Below are 18,544 nucleotides of genomic sequence, written 5' to 3'. Positions count from 1 at the left end.
TGTGAATACTGGGAAGGCCTACGGAAACATTTCACAGGTGCATTTTCAGGGCCGAGGAATGAAATTGGTTTTAATAAAGCCAAACAAAAAAGGCTTAAATAGGACTTTAGCAATGCATAAGACTTCAGCAGTCCTCTGCCCAAGGGTGTCTTTCTCTCTGCATGTAGTACCCTGTCACCAGGCTAGGTTTTAATTACACAAGCCATGGGCAAAACTAAGTCTGCTTTCTAATACCATTTTGATGTGGTATTTCCTGTATCTCTAGGAAATTAAGGTCCCTGCTACGCTCATCCTCTCTTGAGCATTAAACAGCAAGTGTCATTGTCAAAGACAAAAGGTATGCTCTATTCTAATAGTGGGGAAAAAAGCTGACTTCCCCCCATTTCAGCGAAGGATTTAAATCCCCTACACATCTCCAGTAACTCTCAGAGATAAAACTTACCACTTGCGCCATGACAATTAAAAGGCATTAACCCCAGGACATACCAGACACCAGTTGCCAAAATGCCTTCCTATTAATTAGTGCAGCACTTAGTTCAGGTTTCCTCTTCTTTTCTGGAGTGTAAAACCTGCAATACCACAGCATGGGACAAATTTGCTGCTGCAGCTGCAGCACTCGAGTCTGTCGTGAACTCTGCCTCCTAGTTCAGAGTCGCACCACCACAGCTCTCTGAAATGACCAGATATAATTGGGTTCAGTGGAGTTCAAAGCTATGCTCCAGCTTCCTCATATCAAAGTCCATTGATTCAGTGGCAGCCGAAGCACATTGAAATGCTGGGAGAGAGGGAGGGAAGTTATGAACAGAGCACATCCAAGTCTGTCCTGTTAGATGACAGGATGCAGTACACAACCGGCTTTTGCTTGAGCTTTCAAGAACTCAGGTGTAGTCCCCTGGAGAAGACTTTATCTCCTCCTCTAATTGCTGCAAAACCTATCTCACTTTTGCTAATGTACTTCGCCTATTTCATGGCTTGATACCTCTGAGACTCATTTACAAATTTTTTTTTTAAATGTCAGGACTTTCTCCTGAGATTGTTCATTCATTATATTTATTTTCTTGGACATAATTTAACAAACCATCCCTGAAGAATTTGCAGCTATTAACTTTGTCGAACAGTAGCTCAAGTGAGAGTTAAAGGCAAATGGTCTAAAAGAAAGTAATGGGCCAAAGCACCTCCAGGGTCCTCATCTGCCCCAAAACTAATTTCAATAATTCTTTACCACAAAAACCAAAAAAAAAAAAAAAAAAGAAAAAGGAAGTTCTGTTGTTGGTGGTATGAGGCCATACAGTGCAAATATAGATAAGCATAGCAGGATTAGAGTTCTTTTGTCTAGATAGTCAGGATACTCAAATCTTCACCCTCATTCCTTTCCTGGTTGATCCTTATGCTTTGTCCCTTCCTACCTCACATTCACTCCTGTAAGCTCCAGACCAGCAATATCAACTGCCCAGCTACACTCTCACGGGACGGCCGTTTGGCTCACACTACTCTCAGTGGCAGCTCTCAGCTTGTGGAGACCTGGGCTGGTGTTCACTAGCACCCTTTTTCTGGGAAGAAGGTCTACTTGCTGCCACTACTAAAATTAAGGAAGCTGTAAGTGGCAGTGTAGCTAACTCACCTTGTATGGTCTTCAGAGAAGGATGTGAAGAGTATGCTATATAATGTAACACGCTCATACAATCTTGGTCATCCTGCAGGCTGTAATTGCAAATTAATTTCTGAGGAACAGTACGTGATGAAGGGTCTGAGTGCCCAGAAGTCCATCTGGTTTTCTCCAAATATACCAGCTGTACACAATGAGAATGCATGTCCATTAGTTCTGTGCACATAATTCCAAACAGTACAATTTCATACAAAATATTGCTTCTTTCCACAAACCCTGCCTCACCAGCAACTGCCCTTTCTGAAAAATACTGGTTAGACACAGTTATACACAGATAAAGAATGTAACTTAGTCATTGCCGTTGCTGCATAGAAGTGACTGTTTTTCTGCAGACGTTTTATGTGTCTGTTCCTGACACAAGCAGACCCAGTCATTTGGTCATTTGTTTGGTTTTGAGTATTTCAGCATTAAAAAAAAAGAAAAGAAAAAGGAGCCCATCAAGTCAAAATAACCTCCCAGTACACTGCAAATTAAAGCAAAGTCAATTTGGTATTTTTTTAATGTCACGTTTATGTTATTTTCTATTCTGCAAAGTCACCGTGGAGAGCCACTGGGCAGCAGTATCCACCCAGTACCTGGAGACTTTGTACAAGCTATAGAGCCACATGTGCAAAATATTTTATCCAATCTCTTATGATATTACTTCTGGTCCTTAAGTTAGTCTGAATGTCTTAGTCCAGGATTCACTGCTGTATGTTAAATTGTTGGGTATGGACCTATATTCTTTTTTCTCTCAGAAATGTTTGTTTTTTCAATTTTTTTTTCAATATTTCAATTCACTTTCAGCTGAACTTGAGAGAGTTTCATGTGGGTTTATGTGAGTCAGAAGTATCTTTTTTAGTTATATGTCTCCCCTAGGATGTTTATAAGTCTCCCTAAAGAAATGTCTTTGTATCCAGCATGCAACAAGGAACACAAAGCTAAAACCCTCTGAAATTGGATGAAGCATCTTCATTAATACCTATTAGTTTTGAATCAGGTCACCTACCAAGTGCTATTAGGATTTCCCCATGCCAGTACAGATGGGCCATTTTTATAGGTTTTTTCTGCAGTTGTTTGTTTTTTTTTTTTAAATTTGTCCTCAGTCAGCCTGAAACAATTTGTGAGCAGTATAGCTGGAAAGAAATTGGAGGTCTGACCAACAGGAGTGCTGGGTGACTGGCATTGCCATCTTAGCAAAGGAAGAAATTCATGTTCAAACCCCTCCCTCTCACATCCTGTGTCAAGAAGGTTATTCACTGCAGGTCTCCTGGGAGAATGCTTTAACCAGCCAAAAATGCAATGAAGTTATTTGTGTAGCTACTGGTAAAAAAGGAATGAAAACATTGTATGTGAAAGGAAATGCTTCTTCTGAGACAAAATTATTTTTTCCTTTTTTTTTTTTTATTTTGCTGAAGAAAAAGACTGCTTCAGGTTGAACTGAAAAATTTTTATATTCTCTCCTCAGTAGCCCGACCAAAAAAATATATTATTTCCACTGTGCTACTTCTAACCTTTCTATTTCATTCAAACTAGGTTTACACAATTTGCTTTCTAAAGAGCCATGGCATCAGGATCTGTACAACAGCCAGGGTCAAACTTTCACTATTTTTGAATACACCTACAATACACACAGATTTGCATAATAGGCCCTAATGCCTCCTTCAGAATCATTATGGTCTATTGAGTAAATAATGTGTCTATTGAAAATGGTTGAAATACCCATTTAGTTGATAGACTCTATTGACTCCTAATAAGAAGCTATTAGATTTGAATAAATATTATGCATTTTAAAACTTGCCTAAATATATTCCATTTCCACATATTTTCATATTTACACAATGGACTGTAAAGAACATGTTGTATCTGCTCACAGACAGCTCCAAGAGAGAGCTTCCCTTTTTGCAGGGTTTTTTCTTATCTTTGCAGGTGCTAAGGTAGGTTGGTTTTGGGTGGTTGTTTTGTTTTTGATGAGACTGACATGGGGGAACAAAATCAAAACAAGAAAGAAAATTAAACTACACGAGTTGGTACTTAAATAAAATTAAGCTTTATGTTTTCAAAGAGTTAGCGTAGGATTTAGCCATGCTTTCTTGGGCTTATATGTGGGATGGCACAACACATTCTTTACAGTCAATTGTTTAAATATGCAAATACACAGAAAAGAATGAGCATAGTTAGGCAATGTGTAAAATGCATATTTGTATTTATTCAGTCTTAAATGTTTTCTTGAGAGCTAAAAGAATCTCTCAAGTTAAAGTATACTTTGATAATTATCCATATATACATTTTTTGCTAATCCATAGCAATTCTAAAGCAACCGTAAGTAGTTGTGCCTGTTCAGCATAAAGATTTCAGACTCCAGATGTGCCTTACGCTGTCTTGTGTCTCATCTCAGAGTTTCAGATCTTGGATCCTGTATCACACATCCTGGCACTCCATTTGCTGTCACGTGGACATAAAAAATAGCCAGGACTCAAAGCTGATACAGGAGTGTCTCCTGGATGAGCTTAGTTCACATGAAAGCAAGCCAGGGAAGTGGCTGCTGCTGTTCTGCTCAAGCAGACAGTTCAGCTGCTTGTAGAGAGCAAGTGCCTCCTTCCTTTCCCTCCTTGGGGCCTGAACAGGTACAGGCGGTGACAGAAGTGATCACTTTACACATTTTCACACCAGCTGATTCCATGTTCTCCAGCCATCACAGACTATTTTTCCTGTTCTCTTGTTGCTTTCAAATGGTTCACATATTTATGTACATTCCTGGATCTCATCAGCCTCTAGAAGACCACCAGGAAGGCTTACCAGCAGTTTGCAGCAGAGGTCGAAGCGGTAGGCTGTTCTTCATGGCCCATATGAGCCCCGCAGGAGTCTGACACAACTGTAGGTGAAGGCTGGGCATAGACCTGCGGAGCTTGTTTCCAGAGGTCGAGCTCAGTCACTAGCAGGTCTGACCACCTAGTCATTGCCTGTGTCTGCTCTACTCTACCTCTTCACAAGCTCAGTTTTCCAAAAGGTTGCCTTGACGGTATATCACTGTGACAGTGTTATGCAAATTGTTTTCTCAGCTTATTTAATTTGATGTTGGCAAGAATGGAGGGTTAATGGCCTTGGCACAAACACATCTTGCTGCTATTTTCCAGTCACTACTTTGAATATCTGAACACTAGAAAGTCTTCTTCAGTCTCACAATGGTAAAGAAACACAGAAAGGTCTAATTTAGGCATGAGCTCTATCCCATTGTGAACTAAAGATGCTGAGATCTCCAAACTGTAACTGATTTGTCCCGTGCTACACACATCTCATCTGGTTGTTTTACTCATCTCCTTCCTCTGCAGTCTACCACTGTCTTTCACATTTTAGTCCCCCTGCACATGTTGCAGAAAATGTGGTCGACAGACCGCTCCCTTCCCCTTTCTCCCCTTCCTCCAGCCTCCTCATCATGCTAGGTCCTTACCCAAAGAGCACCGACCCATCTGTGGGGGACAGAGGTCTTCCAAAGCACTGGCCTGTGAAGAAACCATGATGCAGAGATGACTTCTATATCCTCACATCCCATATGTATTAAATAATTCTCCTCTTTGTGCCTGAGGGGTACTGAACTGCCAGTGAGAATTACTCCTAACGAACTGGAAAAGTTGCCACTGATGCCCTTCAGCATTGCAGGTGAAGCATGGTCCCACCTTTCAGCCCCACCTCCAGACTACTCGTCTTCCCACAGCCACTGCTCCCTGGCTGTCAGAAAGGCAGAGACAAGAAGCGCACCCTGTGTCCTGCTAGGGGTAGGTTATGTTCTCGTGCTTCACAGCCAGGAAGTCTGTCCTTTCTGATATTTCTGACTGGTGAGAACCAGAAGATAGAGAACTGATGAAAAGTAGCAGCTAGGAAAAATAATAGATAATTAGTTTATCATCTTCTTTTTTTTAAGTTGTAGCAAATTGAGATATATGTTCTCAGTGGTTTGCATAAGTCACTTTATTTCTGTCTTCCATTGTTCCTGAAGAAACTTGAAGGCACCATCTGATCACTTCTTTGGGTCCCTATGGTTTGACTAAAAGATGATGATATTTTCAGTTTAAGCTTCCGTTCCTCTCCTCCCTTTCCTCCCTACCCCACACAGGGGGTAAACAAAAAAAGTTTAAGCACTCCACACTTCCTATACCTCTGGCTCCCTGGCAGCATTTGCAACAGTAGAAGCACTGGAAAGCATAGAAGCCAAATAATGTTAATAGGGCAAATAGAATGTAATTGCTTATGTGTGCTGGTTATATCCTGAAACAAATTGTTTCTTAATGCTGAGGTCAGACAGGGTTTAATTAGGAGAAATACAATTGGTGTAAAATTTTGCAGCAGGCTGCTTGTTTGGTGTCATGCCAAGTCAACATCAAGCCTTTCCAAATGGAAATTTTCATTAGAGGCCATTGGCAGTCTCGTTAGGCTGAGTTTCAACTTTTTCAAGTCTCCTGGTAACATGAACCTGAAACTCAGCGTATCTGCTTCCTAATAACAGCCTGTCCGTATTGCAACTGTTCTCACACACGCACACAGCTTCTACATATGTAGTAACATGTGTGCTCAAGATCTACAGTGGCTACTTTCTTTTGGCCTGAAGCTGTCAAGATCTGCATGCAGATAGGACTTAACTTCAGCTTTAAGATTGTGGATAAATGACATTGTATTTTCCTATTGTTTTCATATCAAAGATAGAGAAAGAAGCCTCTGAACCTCAGCAGAGGAAGGGAAATTTCTAAGCCCTTTTTGTGTGTGAGTTGTGACCCTTTTTTTGTTCTGTTTGTACCACTCTATGCAAGGTTCTCAAGGATTCTTATTGATGCTCAAAGGACTGATACTGCTTTTTACATTGATTGTCACAGCCCTAGTGCTTGTGCTGCCAAGGTTAAGGTTGTATCAGCATTTCCTTTGTAGACTGTGCTGTTCAAGAGAAAAATGTTTAACTCGACTGAGAAAATTTGCTTCAGGGTGGAAATTTTTTTTTCCTCTTTCTGTAATTTTGTGAGTTAAGCTGATGCTTATAAAACTAAGGGATGGGCATTCTGGCTTATAGCAAGCAGACATTGAAGGTTTCTTCCACTCCTTAGCATACCTCAGTCTCAGTTTGTGTCTTTTCTTCTTATTGCCATCCTGACATGGGGAACACTGATGAATGGCCCACAAAGGGAGTATGACCTGGTCCGTGCCACAGCCCGTGGGCTTTAAAGTTGAGCTACCAGACATACTTACTCCAGAAAGTGCTGTCAGCAAAAGGCAGAAGCAGTGGAGGATTTGTGGCTACTGTGAAAGCTGGCTGGGGTGGCAGGTGAGCTGGCAGAGAAGGAGGGAGGGCTTGTCAGCCAAACTGCCAGTGCAAATAAGACAAGCCAGGTTACAGGAGGGAGAAACTGCTGGGAAGAAAGTGGCAGAGACCCAAGCAGATAGTCATCGTACAGCAATTTGTTAAAGTAAACAGGAGCCTTTTCATTTCAATATCTCCCTGCCCTGGTTCAGACTATACCTGAATCAGCATTTACACAACCACCTCCTCCCTGAAGGTGACATTTTCTCTTCTTTGTGGTTTTCTAGCCAACCGCCAGTGCTCAGTCCTCTATTTTCTCTCTCCCTTCCGCTCTCACTATCTTTTGAGGGAGCAGCACGTTGTGCACCCTTTCCTCTCTGCTGTCTGTGGGCCACTGAGGTGCACTGCTGCCTCTGTCCTCCTTCGCCCCTGCACCAGTCCTGCTGTATTTGTCTGATGGATGAATCCTTATCCCTGACCTGCCACATCTGCCTGGCTGCTATTCACGTGCACAGCTCACAACATCAATGATAGTTACCTGTATTCTCTGTGGGTAGGTATGTGTGGGGGGAGAAGGAAATAGAAAACCAGATGTATTGCTGTTCCTCATCTCTGCCCACATGCTCCAGTTAGGGTCCAGTCTTTATAGCAGGAGAAAAAAAGTGCCATTCAAGCCTGGCAAGATAAGAACATAAATATGGGAATATCCACTGCACATGCATTATCTTCCATACAACAGTGCTTTGAAATATTTGTGTTGTGAAAGTTATCAAAAATCTCTGGATAGAGATTTGGAGATTTAACCAGATTTTGTGGGGTTTAGGGAGGAAAATAATCTTTTATTTAGAATGATAGGATCCTTTTTAATTTTTTTTTTCCAAGAACATGCCCATAGATAGTCCTTAATAGCTGTTAGCAGCAGCTCTTTGGTGACTGTCCTCCCTTTATAGTTTCACTTTCAGGGTTGGCTTGAAAGGAAAGGAAAATCCCTTGCTTTGTATGGAAAGGACTCTGAGCATTATTCAGTGATACCAGCTAGCTATATTTCCTAAGCTGGTGGGTGATGCTATCGTGTGCACCTGAACCTGAAGCAGTTTGACAGGAAGCAACAAAGCAACATTATGGTTTGCTTGTGGCTTTTCTCCCCATTAGTGCAGGTGAAGGACTGTGTCGGCCTTCCCTATCAAATTTTGCCAGAGTCCAGACATTTAGGTCACATGTTACAATCTCCTCCTATTCCCAGTCTGGAGTCAGTTTTAAAAGAAAGATGTGTAAATGTATGTTGGGCAATCAGCAAAGGACTTTGACATGACTAAATGGAGACTTCCCACGTGTTCTGCATATTTCTGTTTCTGTCTTGTCTTTGCTCCTAGGGTGCAAATCTAGACCATGTTTCATGGTGCCAACTGGCTATGAGTTTTTTCCCAAGCTATGGTGCTGATATCTCATACTGGCACAGATTTTACAGCTTCGGATCCCTGGTTGGGAGGACACAGCCAGGTCAAAAATGAGATGTGGATGGTAGCCCGTGCCTTGGCAGCCCAGAGCTGCTGCGTGGTCCCGGGAAAACCACAACACATGTCAACTCAAAGATCACCTTCACAACCGCCCTGATAACCCACCTGCTCCCCCATGCCATAGAGTCCACCCCCCTTTAACTCTTCTGGGATTGACTGGTTTTCCCTTGGCAGAGGGAAGGCAGCATCACTTTTTCCTTCATCAAAGAAATAAACAAACAGTAAGGCAGAAGAGGGCAGCGTCTTGACTGCCTTTGCTTGAAGTTTTGTTAATTTGGGATTTAGAATTTCTCGCTTTATTAAACACATTTTCATGTATGTGTGACTACAAATGTATGTATCTGGCTCTGGTTCTGGCACCACAGCAGAGGATCAGGTGGTGAGATGGGGGTTGGAGAAGTAAAGATAGTTTCTGCCGTGCGATCATCTCTCCTCTGTTTTTAAAACCTCCAGCCTTTTCCTGAATTACCCCGTGGGTAGCTTAGTAACAGATATGATGGCCCATTCTTTAGCGCACTTAAAAAACTAGAAAATACACTGCCATTCTAGAAAGAAACAAACAAAACTAATGAGCTGAAGGTGTTGTCATGGAAGTGTTACTTACAAGCATGGAAGGGGCAGCTGCCCTTCACAGAGCTCTGCTGAACAGCCAGAGCATAAAGCAGTGCTCCCCGTCACGTACAGCCGGGAGGCTGCGGGCTCTGTAAACGCTGTTTGTACAGATGACGAGTCCCCTGCCGAAGCGGGTGATCCGTGGACCGGGGTCAGAGACATTAACACACTCAAAGACACATTGCTGGATGATCACTTGTACTGGCCATTGCCATGCAGAAGGCACGTTAGAGGGAAGCTTGGCAGAGCTGGGTAGCACTGAGCCTCTCTATTTGCATGCAGTACAGGAAAGCAAGAAGTGCTCGTCTCCTGTTTAAAGGCAGCTACTGCTGCTTCACTGGGAGCTTTGGCCTTTTCAGTGGGGAACCCAGGAGACAGGCTGTCAAAACAGAAGTCTCTTGTTCAAACTACCAAGCTTAGGAAGTGGGGATAGTGAAAAAAAATTAAATAAAAAAAAAATTAAAAAGGCTCAGATCAGTCAAACCAAAGAGAGTTGTTGTTTCTTGGTTGGCTTTTTTTTCTCCTTTCTGGGGTTATTTAGTTATTTTTAGCCAGCTAGATGCAGAAGCAAGAAGCGTGGAGTTCACTCAAGGCCCTGAAGATAAATTCATAATTCAGTTTTGCAAACAGACAAACAAATAAAAGTTGACTTACGCGGTGGAGGTTTTATATTTCCTCATTGTATTCCCCCTGCTTTGTACAAATCTTCCTGGAAATCTCTGTAGTAATTCTCACTAACTGCTGTGATGCTTACTGTGCAGGGCAGAACTGATCAACTGCAGGGAATCCTTCCATTTTCATCTCTTTTTCTTTCAATCGTGTCAAATTCCTTCTCCTTAGTAATCCCCCTTATTCCCTCAGGAGCTGAGAGAAGATTTAATTGTTAAATTTGCATAGTAACTCAGCAAACAAACTCTCCACTCTCGTGTAGACCTTTAGCCATTGCAGGCTTCATTTTAGTTATAAATCACTACTCTAAGCTCAGCCATGATGGCATTTCATACTCAGGAGGCTGGTGAGAGAAATGATTGAGGGACAGTCCTTGTGGAGGCTTTTGCTTTTAGGGCTGCTCTTTTATAGTGTAGCTTATTGCAAGATTATTTTGAGAATGGGGCTTTGCAGGTGGATTGTGTTTGCCCTTTCTCCACAACTGTCCGCGTGATAAAATAATTCTGCCGTAAATGGCTTCTGTCTGGTAGATCTCTTGTAGATGTAGTAATTCTGAATATGAGAAATAACTTAAATCCTACTTTAGTGCAATGAAACGCAGTAAATATAAGAGCACTTTCACTATTGCTGGATTACAATGAAATGGTTTCATTTTAAAGATGATTTGCAAGTATGGGGGTTTGCAGGGTTTCTGCAGGACATGGGAAAGGTGGGACATTGTTGGAGTGAACAGAAAACTCTGTAGTTCTTCCAAGTTTCTAAATGCAGTCCACGATATCTCATGCTAACAGCTAGAGTCTTTTAAAATCATGACACAAACTAGACAGTGATAGAATAGACAACAGACAACATCATTACTCTTGCAGTTGGATTACTAGGCCCAGCTGTCCAGAGGTGTGGTGGCACAATTTAGTGGTGCAGCTTTAGTATTTAAGCTTTTGATGCTAAAACTGACACGGTTCCCTCTGCATCTCTACCCTGCTCTACTGAATCTCTGTTTCCTGTGACAAACTGGCTTGACAACCTACAATCTCACTAATGAAGAGGAAAATCCACAGTCGGCAGACAGAAGTGTTGTACCAGAGAGGCAGTAGCCTGGCTGAAGGTGTGTGGAGCTTCTACCTTTGATGGTGGCAAACTAAGCTATTGCAAGTGTCATTTCTCCATGAAATGAAGAGGTTGTCCAGCCTCCATCCTTTGAAGTTTTCAAGACCCAACCATATGAAGCCCTCAGCAGCCTGGTCTGAGCTCATTGCAAACTTAACTTGGTTACTGGGGGCTAATACACAAACTTTTCTTTAAACAGTTCTTTCACTCATACTCTGTTTCAGCAGGGCATTTTAAAGCATGTATTTCACTTCAGGAGGAACCTCCCAATGCTTCAGATCCAGATAACATTCTTGAGTTTTGCAAGACGTCAGCCAAGCAGAGAAGTCTCCTGACAAAATCCACAGATCTGCTTACTCAGAAATATCACAGAAATTCAGAAAAGTAACGTAGTCTCCTCCATTAGCTCTGCTTAGTGCTGCAGGCACAGCCAAGCTGACCACGACAGGAGCTGTCTGGCTGCATTGCTCCCCCTCCCACCCACCAAGACTGGGCTGCATCTGCCTCTAAGCACTGACCATATCTATCCCCTCCTTTAGTTCAGACAAAGCCTGAAATAAATAGCAGGCAAATGCCTCTATCAGGGATCTGTGCTGATCTCTGCTGAAGAGAGTTATAATAAAGTATATCCCACAGAAGACACTTGCTGACTTCCCTTTTGGAAAGAATAACAACTGCGTAAATTGCTTGCAGCAAATAATATATCACAGGGATGGAGTCTCTGCTTGCTCCTAGTAATATATACCATCAAATATCTGAATGAATGAATTATTATTTTTGAATGAGATACAAACGCCATGTGTCACTTCCAAAATGTACTTTGTGAGTGTTAAATCCAGCTCACACAGAAGTTATGATAGGTATGACTGTCTCAGATGGTACTGTTCATTTTCAGTTCTAAGGCTACTCAGCCATTTTTGCCAGGACACTTGGACATACCAATTTCAGGCTGTTTCAGATAAATGTGTGCTTGTGATTCTGAAACTTATGTTCCACGAACATCAGTGCCTTTAACTGATGAAGGAAATGTTGCAGAAGTAGGTTTGCAGAATGAAAAACTGCAGCTTAAGATCCATAAAATGTTCCAGGGAAGTCCTCCTGCAGGGAAAACAGCTCAAGTGTTCCTTGACTCTCCCCCTCAAAATCTATGATGTGATGTTGCTGCTTGTGATGTGGTCTTTTGTGTAGGGTGCATGCTCTATCTCATGCATCTTAAGGTAGCCCTGTTATACTGAAGTCATATTGGATAGTGATCTACCTGGTATCTCCCCTACAGCTGGCTACGTTTTCGGAGGGCTTACAGAAAGTCAACTGCTCCCAGTAACTTAAAAATAATCCCTGAAACACATGCCTTGAGGTAATTGGGGGAATATTGATTGTTTTGGACAACTGCCCCAGCCCTACCTTTCCTGCAGCCTTACCCCCTTACAATTTTTTTGTTTTCGGGGTTGGGGAGGAATAGAGTTCTGTATTGACCTTCTTCTAAACCCCCCACTGGATTTCTTTTACTCCCACCGGCAAAGAAAACAACAATTTAGCTACTTTCTCAACATCAATTGTCTGCAATGAGTTTATCATACTGAACTGTATTGTAAATGTAACTACATTTATGCATTAAACAGCAGTCAGGAGAGATGTGAGGCCCCACTTAGCCTTGGAAAATGTTGATATTATCTGTAAGGCAAGCCATTCCCCAGGAGTTATGAAATCAAATAGGGAATTCAATTGTTGAATGATTGGTTGTCTCAGATTCTTGTTCCCAAGGAAGAGAAAAAAATGGGTGGTTTTCCTTGGGATATGAGTCTACATGAGCCTAACAAGGCAGTTGTGAATGAAAGCAATCTACCAGCATTTCCTCCCACTAGGGCAGTGTTCTTGGGACTATGAGGGAACTTAACTTCTTTGGATGTCTGAGCAAGTATTTGCATGCACCGTGACTTAGGAATAGGTGGGATCTTGCAAGTGATATAACACAAAATTCCACATCTCTTTCTCATGAAAGCCATATTAAATTATCAGCCTAGTGCTTTCCCAGCATATTGTCTCAGATGAAAGGGTCATCCTGGTGTTGGGGGAACAGTCATCTGGGTGATAATCAGTGCTGAGATCCCAGAGCAGCACAAAGAAATCTGAGAGCTATATGAACATTCAGCTGAAATTCCTTTATGCAGTTTTCCCTCCACTAGTCTTTTGAACTCCAAGAGAAGCATAAGCCCTGACTCAGGCAACGCGGAGTGTTTGCTCTGGCACCCAAGCCAGCAGATGTGACTACTTGGCATCCTTTCCCGAGACTTGAACCTCATGGTATGTCTATGCCAAATGTATCTACATTATGCAAGAGTAATGGAAATTCGCCAGGCAGAGCAATGCTATGTTTTCCCAGATAAATGTTGCTCAGTTTAATTTTGAGGAACCGACTAATAAAAACCTCCGTGATTACCTTGTTTGCCTAATTGTCTCCATTCTGCGAGATCCAGTACTTTTGCTGGCACAGAGAATGCATGAAAACCATGAGGGAACAAGTGCATCAGAGGAGCAAAAGAGTCCAAGCAAACCTCCTGGTGAAAGGTAAAGCACCCACCTGAGAAAAAGGGTTTCTTTCCTCTTCGGAAAATAAGTTGGCTGCACAGAGGACCACTAAGAATATAGTTTGCCATGTGACATGGTTCAAGTGACTCAAGCTGCATGGTCACACAGAGCTGTTCATTTCAGTTTTTTCTTTTCTCCAATTACAGGCACAGTCTAGCATGGGAAAATGCTGGTGATGAAGGTCATTTGCCTTTGGCAGCACCTGGAAGGTGAGACAGAAATGTAGCAACTCGTCCTACACAATGTCTACAGAATAAAAGGAAGTAGAAAAGGAAACATATTTTGGACAAAAAAAGTGCATAGGATTAGCCAACTGGAAGACGTGTTGAAATGAAAAATATCTTGATTATAGCCACCCTGCCCTTCATTTGAACCGACCACTAGTTGCCTACAGCCATTGTACCAGGACAAGATTTTTTACTTCATATTTGCATAGTTCATACAACAATACAGTCCCGTTTCTGGCCATGGTCTCTGATCACTAACACAACTCCTAAAAATAGTAAGCGCAATTTGGTACCTTCAACAGCCAAAGGCACTTGCCACAACCTGACTCAGTTGTATTCAACATGCTCGTGACGTGCACACACAGGGCAGCCCAAATCAAGCAAAGAATCAGGGATATGTGCAGGGAGCTAGGATTCAGCTCTGAAGTTGAGGAAAGCTGTAAACACCCCATGGAGCCCGTCTGAGGTGTAACAAAGCTACTGTCACCCAACCACAGCCTGATAAAACGGCTGGAGCATGCAATGCCTTTTGTTGCCAGATCCTTCATTCTACTGGGGGAAATGCTATTGAAATAGGAGGAAAACCTCAAGTAGTAGCAGGGGATTGCTGCTACACTCTATGTGCAATTGATTACTTCAGCAAATAGCCAGAAGTAGCCATTACCTCCCAAGTTACTTCCACTGCAGTAATCAAGTTCTTGTTAACAAATCTCAGCCATGAAGGAAATCCAAGAGAAACTGGCTTCTAACCCTGGACTCAACCTTCAGGAGAACTGAGGAAGAGACATAGTGAAGTGCAGGACTCCTGCTATTTATTTTCCAGGGGCAAATGGGGAATGGAACCATTTTCACAGCATTTTGAAAGTCTGTTTACAAACTGTGGGCCTAGAAGGAAAATGTTGGAAACCATTCACTGTAGATGTCTTACCTAACCACCAGTCTGATATGCAACAAGCCACATGTATCCTGCAGGGCTGCTGTGCAGAAGGAACATGGAAAACAAGTGAGGTGCTAATGTTCTCCGAAGCCCCATATGAACAAGATTTACTGCACAGCTACGCCTGAGTGGATAGTTCACAGTGAATAACTTATTAAATTAAAATGTTCTTTTTTTATCTGCATTGTTGTGAGTTTCTCAGTTATTCATTTGAAATTATTGTCTGAGTTATTCGTTGTCCACAGCAATTCATTGCAAAATTAGTCAAAATAATGCTGAAACTCAGAATACCAGACAGAGATCAGATATTTCTTTTCCTTGATTAGCTAAATGAGACATTTTGAATCAAGTTTCTTCTTCAATACTTAGGCTTTTGAAACGAAAATGGCCTTGTGAAAATACTGTGTAATATTTACTTAAATGCTACTGTTTCAATAGCTAGTAGTAAATTCATTCAATAGACATATTTGTGAAAGTCAGCAGAAAAAACATGAATAATCAAACAAACAATTTAAATCATTTAAACATAGCATTATCTGCGGGTTAAGTAATGTTTGCCTACTTGCTAACACAGTTGCCAGTTGCCTGGTACAGGACATACCTTGAAATCCAAGCTGAGAGAGTGGTTTACAGATACAAGCTAAAACTAATTCTACTACTTCTTTCATACAAATTAACAAAACTGGAATTTTGAACACAAAACAACTTCAGTTACCTAATTCATTTCGGTTTGTGAAACACAGAGGCCCAGCTACACGTACAAATCAGCAATGGTGAAATATAGGATGCCATATACCTCGACCACACGCATCAGGAACAAAAGATTGGTGCTCCCAGCTCCTCTGATGGACTGAGTTGCTTGTTTACCCTCTACGAATGTTCCCCAGAAAAAAAATAAGTTGTGCCAAGCTACTAAGCACACTGTCAGCTTGGAACAACAAAATCTGATGCGTAATAAAAGAATATTGAAAATACATGTATAGTCTTAGGCTGTTCTATATTGTTCAATGGTTCACTTGGTGTATTAAAATGTATTTTAAGACATTATTTTGGTTACGTCCAATATCTACTTGACACTTATAAACAATTTCAGAGAATTAGGGTATTTCATATACTACTTGTTATTCTTGCTGCCGAAGGGAAGAACACATTCCACAGAAGGGAAATTACAGCGATTCAAGTTACCCTGGGTGACAGGGATATGGAGTAAGGCAACATTCATGTTTTACTTCGCTAACGGATTACGAACCTTCTCTTTAGTTAGAAGCGTATGGATAATGTAGGATGCACACAGTCTTTGCTTTTTTAGTATAGTCCAACAGGATGCATTGTAAGTTATTCTTACTAAGTGTCAAAACGAGTCCAAGTGACAGATTATGTATTTGCTTACCTACATTTAACACTGGCATCTCTCCATTCACTCACACTAGGGTAAATAAACTGAGGCTCTGGCTCCGTATTCCCCCTTGTTTGATCTCACTCTAGATCAGTGATGCCAAACCACCAGCACTGGCAAACGGAGAACAGGGCTGGCACCAATGACAATGAGCAAACAACGCTTTCAAAACATGTTTGACGCCAGATAGCAAAGAGCACCCTCCCTACTTCAGGAGCTCATTGCTAGAAAGGCTTTCTGCTCTGAAATCCACAACTACCTCCCACACGTGGCTGGAAGGGCCAACACGACATTTCTCTTCTGCAGCCCCCCAAAAAAGAAATCCACTATATTTATCCCAAACAGTGACATATAGGTGGTTCCTGCTGACTCAGTTAATCCAAAACTGTGTTTAAGCATGAGCCAATCTAGCTCAGTAATAGACAAGAAGTGGACCTGAACCAGCTAAAATTTTGAGGTCAACAACATGCATTTCAAACCTTTCAGCTTTTACTAATCTTCTTCAGTAGGACACAAAAGCAGTACACACCAAAACAAAAGCACACCAAACCTAGGCAGGGCACGTGTGAGAGGAGGAGAGAGAAAATGAAGGTATCTCCTCTCCCTGGAATGATCTGGGAGTTTTAATTACTAAATCGCCTGCTAACGGGGGTTCCTGAATATTGGTGGCACGTATCCTGCTGTCACGCCACGTTGCACTCCAGCCTGGAAGCATGGGAAGCACTGGGCAGGCCCTCCCGAGGTGCGTGAAGCAATGTGCTGTGACTAGACCTCTAGTGCCTGGTCCGCCTGGATCATGGGGGACAGAAGGTCACGCCCTCACCCCCTGCCCCCAAGGATGCTCTGCTGGGGCTTGTGCTCTTGCTGAGCGCAGCCACCGGCCACTTTACACCAGCCGGGAACCTGGATTGCCGAGTCATTTCCTCTTAAATTACGTCAGTCCTCACTCCTCACCCCAAAGGGACTCAAGAGGCCGTGGGGGCCGAGAGAGACGGGGGCATTGGTTTGTCCGCAGGGCTAACACACAGCACGGACCCTATTTACTTCTGCAGACAAAGAGCATCTCCGGCAGTGGCATTCACACACCCGTACTTGCACACACACGCGGACCCACACCCTCCCCAAACCTCTACCCACGCCTCGCGCTCCGCCTGCACCCATACCCTTTCCACGCCGGCCGCCAGCCGGGCACTGGCACCGCACCCCGCCCGCACCCCGGCCCACGCCCCGCCGGGCCGGGCCGCGCCGCCCGCCGCCCGCCGCCCCCACCAGAGGGCGTCACGACCCCGCGTTCGTGCGGGCGGCGCGGCCCGGCCCGGCCCGCCCCGCCCCGCGGGCCCCGCCACTGCCCTGCCCCGGCCGGCCCGCCGCCCCCGCCCGGTGCCTCGGGCGTTTCGCCCCCGTCGGCGCCCGCACCTCCCGGCGAGGCTCCCTCCCCCGCACCGCGGCAGCGCCGCCCCCCCCAGCCGCGGCCGGGGGAGCCTCCCTGCCGTCCCGGCCCCCGGTGCCTCGCCCCCAGCAGCCCTTCCCGGCCCGCCCGCCTCCCGCATCACCCCGGCCCCAAATAGCGGCCCTCGGTGGCGGGGTTTACGCCCCTGCGCAATGTTTTGGGCCGCTGTTGGGCTGCTCCGTGCACAGGCTGTTGGTCAGTGTGCGCACATCCCCACCGCCGCTGTGGTTTGGGTCGTGCAGGGAGATGCGCTGTTAAACTTGTTTCCCAGGTTAGGGGCTGACACCTGGAGGGTCTGGTGGCCGGGAGGTGACCTCCACTTCTCTTGAGGAAATTCCCGTATCAAAGCGCTTTCTGTGTAGACTGCAGCCCACCCTCTGCTTTTTGGGCAGTGCTGTCTTTTTATTGTACGTGGGAGCTAGTGGCCGGTATGGTGGGGCACCGCTGGAAAGAACAGTTATAAATGTGAATAATCTGAGTGGATTCTTTCAAAATTCACACCCACGAAGCTGCAGAGCAAAGCCAAGTGGATGGGAGAGGGATGTTTCATAAGAATCAACTGGCTGTTGCAGAGCAAGAGCGGGGAAAAGTGATCCCCTCAAGACAGATATCATTGCCAGACCATATTGGTAAGATTGCAAGTTACGAATACAACTGAAGCCAGAGAATTTGCCAAAGGGAAAAAAAAAATGACAGAAAACAGATGCAAAACAACAAAAAGATGCCAGAATAAAACGAGTCTTAGGCCAGCACTGGAACACACCGCAATCCCTCACCGTTCAGGATGTTTTAAATGGATGGAAAAGGGATTAAGGTCTAATCCAGCAGTTGCTCTGTTTGAACTAATCTCACAGGAGTCAGTCAGGATATGTGTATTTAGAGAGAAGAAAGAAAGCAAGAAATTGCAGGATCAGGCCTTGAATATAATCTGAGAAGACTTAAAATAGATCTTTGAGCCACACTGGTTTTAAAAGCTGATTATCTGATCCAAACCCTCCCAGATATTGCAAACAGAAAAGGGGGCATTGCTAAATATACAGTTCTTTCTGAAATTCTGAACCCCAACTCTCCCTGCCAGTTTTTGGCTGCAGCAGACGCAGTAGCCGTT

The sequence above is a fragment of the Calonectris borealis genome, chromosome 3 (assembly GCF_964195595.1).
Source record: "Calonectris borealis chromosome 3, bCalBor7.hap1.2, whole genome shotgun sequence".
NCBI classification, from domain to species: Eukaryota; Metazoa; Chordata; class Aves; order Procellariiformes; family Procellariidae; genus Calonectris; species Calonectris borealis.
The sequence above is the reverse complement of the archived record's forward strand: the minus strand, read 5'-3'. Positions refer to the sequence as shown.